Source organism: Echinops telfairi, unplaced genomic scaffold, assembly GCF_000313985.2.
Source record: "Echinops telfairi isolate 266 unplaced genomic scaffold, ASM31398v2 ScPeMD7_5592;HRSCAF=6446, whole genome shotgun sequence".
Lineage (NCBI taxonomy): Eukaryota > Metazoa > Chordata > Mammalia > Afrosoricida > Tenrecidae > Echinops > Echinops telfairi.
Genome location: NW_022109491.1, coordinates 39,485,755 through 39,491,833, shown reverse-complemented (window position 1 = coordinate 39,491,833; position 6,079 = coordinate 39,485,755). Strand labels below are relative to the sequence as shown.

The following is a 6,079-nucleotide window of genomic DNA, read 5'->3' as shown; positions in this document are numbered from 1 at the left end:
TCAAGGGTTTCATTTTATTTGGATCCACAAAAATGGATCCAAACAGAAGCAGCATTCCAGAAATCAAATGATACATTGGATTGGACACAGCTGTTGCACAGTCCCTCTAAAAGGTGTAAGATCAAATGTATTATTTTGAGGACTAAGATGTGCTTGATCTTAAGCCATGGTATTTTCAATTGCTTTATATGGAAGCAATTTAGAATTGATTTTGGACAATTTGGAATTGAATTTAAATAATGAATTTGGAAGCCTGAAAAATAAATGCTTAATTCTGTTATGGTGTTGATGAAGAATACAGAAAACATCATATATTGCCAGAAGAATAGACAAGTCTGTAGTGGAGAAAATACAGACAGAACATCCTCAGTGGCTACTAAGGATGAGGCTTTGTCTCGTGCACTTTAGGAATGGTATTAAGAGAGATCAGTCCCTTAAAAAGGGTATTGCGCTTGGTTTACTCGAGAGTCTACAACACAAAGAAAGACCTGCAGGCTACAACAGTGGGCTCAATCATAAGAGCAACTCTGCGGATGATTCAGAACCAAAGTGTTTCCTTCTTTGGTTCATAGGAGCACTGTGAGTCAGAGCTGACTGTAACAGACAACACAAGTTAAAGCTGAAGTTGTAGAAAATCTAGGAGTGCCAAATTACAACTTACTTGAATTTAGAGACTGTTTTGACAACAGACAAGTATTAAATCATAGTAATCAAATACCATCACGTTATGTGAAGATATCAAGGCCATAACATATGAGAAAAGCAAAAGGTCATTGAAAAGATAGAAAATAAAGAAAATATCAAAATGAATGTGAGAAGAAACTCCTCTGAAACATGTTTTTGAACATAGAGTGGCTAAAACATGGAAGAAATTATGACATAAACTAGCTAAACAGAAGATTCTAAAGGGTGGTTCAAGAAGAAAAGGTAAAGAATTATAGTGAAATATGCAAGGATCTGGAGTAAGAAGGCTAATCAGGAAGAACAAGTTCAGTTTTTCTCAAACTGAAATAAGCAAAGAAAAATTTCAAAGCTTGAGTTGCAATATTGAAGGATTCTATGGGCAAAATATTGAATGACATGAAAGCACAAAAAAAATTTTTAATAAAGATGTAAGGAAATCTTGTACACAGTATCCCTGTACCAAAAAGAATTGGTAGAAGCACATCCATTTCAGGAGTGAGCTTATGTTCAAGACCCTATGCTATCAAAGGAAGAAGTCCAAGCTGCACTAAGAAAAATAGTGAGCAACAAGCCTCCAGGCAGTAGTGGGATTCAAATAATTTTACAACTGGTTTGCTACCCTAATGATGATTTTAAGTTTTAAAAAAAGATATACCAAAAGATAGTTTATTATTTATTATAGTTAATACTTAAGAAGAATAAGAGACACACAAAACTAATTATAAGTAAGATTTTTAATATATTAATGAAAGCGTATTGTACAACACCATGACAAAAAAAACAAAATAACTGTTATTTAAGATATTTCTATACGTTTCATCCGAGCATCACCAGTTGTGTGATTTATCTTAACCCTCTTTTCACTTCCATTAGAGCAGTGGTTCTCAACCTTCCTAATGCCATAACCCTTTAATACAGTTCATGTGGTGGCACCCCCCCCACCATAAAATTATTTTTGTTGCTACTTCATAACTGTAATTTTGCTACTGTTATGAATCAGGCAATCCCTGTGAAAGGGTCATTCAACGACCAAAGGGGTCGTGACCCCCAGGTTGAGAACTGCTGCTTTAGAGGTAGACCAATTAGACAATAGTCATACGAGGAGCCACCCCACCCCAAAGATGCTCATTTGTTTTTGTGACATGAGGGGGATAGTGCATTTGGAGTTTGTTCCACCAGGTCAGACTGTTAATCAAGCTTTCTATTTAGAGGTTCTGAAAAGATTATGTAATACTGTGTGACAAAAAAATGCCTGATTTGGGGCAGATGGGGGACTAGTTTTGCCACCATGACAATGAACCTGCTTATGGAGCCATCTCAGTTTGCCAATATTTGGCAAAACTCAGCATGCCTCCTTGCCTCATGCACCTTATTCACCTGACCTCACTCCATGCAACTTCTTTGTGTTGCAGCAAATGAAAAGGGACATGTAAGGACAGCGATCTGATGATGCAGAAGGGGGGAAGAAAAAACGAGGGAGTTGATGTCAGCATCCAAACAGATAAGCTTGAAAAATGTTTCCAAGAATGAAACAGCAGAATTGACAAATGTATTAAGTGTAATGGAGAGTTCTTTGAAGGTGATAAGATTGTTTTGTGAAAAAAATTTTTTTTAATACATAACTTTATTTTAAATTCTGGGTTTTTCTGGGGAGTAGCCCCTCATATTTGATATATTAGAAACAGGCGACTTCTCTTCTGTGAATATACTATGTTCGTTTTTGAAAAACCAGTTCTGCTTCTGCTGAAGTTACAGCCATTGTTCTAACAATATTTTATCTCTTTGAAGAAGAGCTAAATTCACTATCAGGAATTGCATAATTCACTCATATGTCTTGTGGGAATTTGAGACATAACACAAAGCTAATACAAATCAGTGTGTCAGCCTCTGGTTGTTTGGTACTTTTTCCCTGTACGTTTTGTTTGAACTAACAAATGCAAGGGAATAAAAATGTACTTTATCATCAAAAGTATAATGAGTCTTATGAAATCAATAAATTATTATTAGAAGCATAGTACCTTCTCATTCTTTATACCTATGGATGGAATGGACATTACTGCAGGTGCTTAGAATATGCTGCTGCACAGAAGAACGCTGAAAAAGAGTAAGGGATATAAATTTGTGAGAACCCTGATTATAAGTGCCATTTTTAAAAACTTGTTTGCTGAACTCAACAAAAAATTAGGTTTGGGTTCTGCTCAACCTTAAAAATCAGTTAAATCCCACCATCAACTCCAGGTAGTGGTATAATTTTAGTTTAGAGACATCAGCAAACTAATACAATGTTGGATGCACTCGACGATCTAGGCCAAGAAGAGAGGAGTAGATCCCTATCTGTTCTGATTCCCCCAAAAAATTGTTCAATAGAAGATAAAAATTTTGAACAATATCCTTAATATTCAACACAAGGAAAAATTTCCTGGAGATAACTAAAAAAAATAGCATGTCTTTCTTAGGAATTAACTGAGAAGTCTCTGTGAAGAAGCAGCAGCAGCTGCTATCGGTTAATATTGGCAGACCATTCCTCAGGCTCAGCAGTAGTGAAGGAGTCAATGATGCTTTCAAAAATGCGCTGTCGAGAAACTGGCAGGTGTCAGCAAAACTTGGAGGCGATGTGGTACATCACTGAATCCAAATGACTGGACACAGGGATTAAAAAAAATAGATGTTTGGAAGATGAGGGTCAACCAGCAACTGAAAAGATTGCCCCTCAAAAAATGACTCTTTGGAAATACAATTACCAACAACAGCAAAAGCAGATCTGTAAAGATTTAAGAACATCAAGTTCCACACAGAATGGTTGGATTCATAAATGAACAGATCTCACACAGAAAGCAGGAATCTGGATGCAAAAACCAGTTCTTGACAGTGTTGGCATTCCACAAAGCTCTTGAATGTTAACTGGGATACCTGAATTGTCCAATCAGCAAAACAGTTCCTGGGCAAGATTGTTGGAAAAGGAAACTAGCTCCTAGTTTTCATCATGGTGATAAACCAGGAAACGCAGTTCAAGAAAGCACTCTTGCTAGCAAAGCAGGGTTGGTTATTGGGAAGTGAAGAAAAAGTTAAGCAACTTCGGGTGTAGGCTAAAGTTAAAATGGTAATGATTTGATGCCAGCTTAGATATCTTAGGAGATATGAAGGAAGGTAGGTAAGTTGAACTACCTCACTTTGAGTGACAGGTGGTCCAGGGAGGATAAAAGACAGTAAGTGCTATCAATTTTGTAAGCTACAGATAGATTTATCAACAAAAGTTGGTGTCTTAGATCTAGAATCTAAACTTAACCCCCAAGCACAATTTCCTCTTAGTTATAGAGTGTCACTATACCTGCACCTTTGAATAGAGTATAAACTCCTATGCCCCACTATCTACATGCAAATGATCCTACCCACACATTAAAGAGCCCAAGCAGAAATTTCAGCAGTTGAGAATGAGGCAAGGAAGTTTTCCTAAACTTCTCAGACCCACAATTTTAAAACTAGAAATCATAACTCACTAGTAGGTCAAGGAATTAATCCAATCAGACATGGCAAGCATGAAAATGCTATTTATAACAGTATTTTAAAAATAGCAGAAAGTATCAAGCAAAGCAAAATGTAATAGAGCTGATAAAACCTTTGTTACACATATGTACAAATGTGCTAGACACAATGGATGGATGGATGGATGGATGGATTGTGATAAGAGTTGTAAGAGCCCCCAATAAAATGATTAAAAAACAAACAAAAAAAATAGTTATAATTTGAGATGGGCCTCAAACACTGGTGCTGACAAACTGCTTAGGATTATAATAGACCAATACAAAGTTTTTCAAACCAAGAAAATGATGTTAGAGTTAATTTGTGACTAAAGTGGTTTCAGAGACATTTGAAAGTGAATATGGGTTAATGATCAGAGTAAATGAAGAGATAGATGCTCCCATTCCACGATTTGCTACTGTATGTAGTAGGATGAAATGGAGAAGTTATGTTAAAAAATACAAAATGATGTTGGTTTTTTAATTTAATTTAAACAGATGTTGGGACAAAACCTGAAAAAATAGCACAAATAATAAGACCTTCAGACAGACAGATGTCAACATGCTGCAGAAATGATTACAGACCTCCTTTGAAATGTTCAGGCTCATAATACAGATGGTCTTAGACCTGATAGTCAAGGGAGAGGGTAAGGTCAATGCAACTGAAACATAGGACCATCTGGTAGACTACAAGCATTTAATTTCATTATACTAACTGAGAAAAATTGATGCATAATAGAAAAATGAAGCAAAACTATAGATATCATAAATTGACAATCTGTTGCAAGAATAGAACTTCATAGAACTCCCCAACCAAATGCAGACCTTAATATGAAGTTATTTAGGATTCATGGCACTTCCCAGTAAATAGATTATGCTCAGCAACTCACAGAAGAAAAGATTGTGTGTCCAGATAATCCACTAGGACCAACTATACCGTATGGACCTCAGGGTCCATTCTTTCCAAGACTCTCCGTGGGTCTCCTGAGCCTGGAACTCCAATGGGGACATATAATCCTTCACCTTATAATTTGGGTCCACTTGATCCTTTGCCTTATGACCCTCCAGCCTCCTATGCTTCCCAGGTGTGGGGAAACACTTATCTCCACTGGCAGCAATAGGTTCATCCTGATCCAGGTAAGGCAGAAACAAAACAAAATTCAGTAGCTTGGGCTGCATATTATGCTCACCGCCATCACCAGAAAGCACAGCCACCATCTCTAGGCACAAAAATCATAACCCAAATTAATGGACAAGGGGTCAGCAGAAGCCAACTCTAGCTGGAGTGGTTAATTATATCAAGACTCAAGAAGAATACTACCAAAAATGGGTCAAAAAGGGAAGACAGTGTATTTCGAGTCTTGGAAAGAATATTATGACAAACAAGGTCAAGCAGTTCTTGCCCCTACTGGGGCTCTACCAGGTGGTCAGCCAGATTGTAGGGCAGCATAAGCTGAGTACTATGGACAAGAAGCCTCCTACTCTGCCTAGACAAATCCACATGGAATGCCACAGTAGCTCAGGGGCAATAATAAGAAGGAAACAATACAGTATTTTCTTATCATTAAACATATGGATGCAGGTGACTTGATGAAGACATTAATTTTGGTTTTGGTTAGTAAATGGAATTTTTTAGGTACAAAATATCTATCACTATTGGTAATGTTATTGTTATTATTAGGGGCTATTTACTAAGTTCTGATACATAACAATCCCATGTAGATCAGAAAGAAACAGTGCTGGCTCCTGTGCCAGCCTCACAATTGTTCTTATGTTTGAGCCTATTGTTGCTGCCATCATGTCAATCAATTGTGTAGAGAGTCTTCCTCTTTTTTGCTGTCCCTCTACTTTACCAAGAAATGTGTCATTTCTAAGGG

General features: G+C 37.0%; 1 pseudogene; it reads left to right on the top strand.

Annotated features, from left to right (window-relative positions):
* The first annotated feature begins 382 nt into the window (after positions 1–382).
* Positions 383–5,720, top strand: LOC101655299 (annotated as a pseudogene).
* Positions 5,721–6,079: the final 359 nt, after the last annotated feature.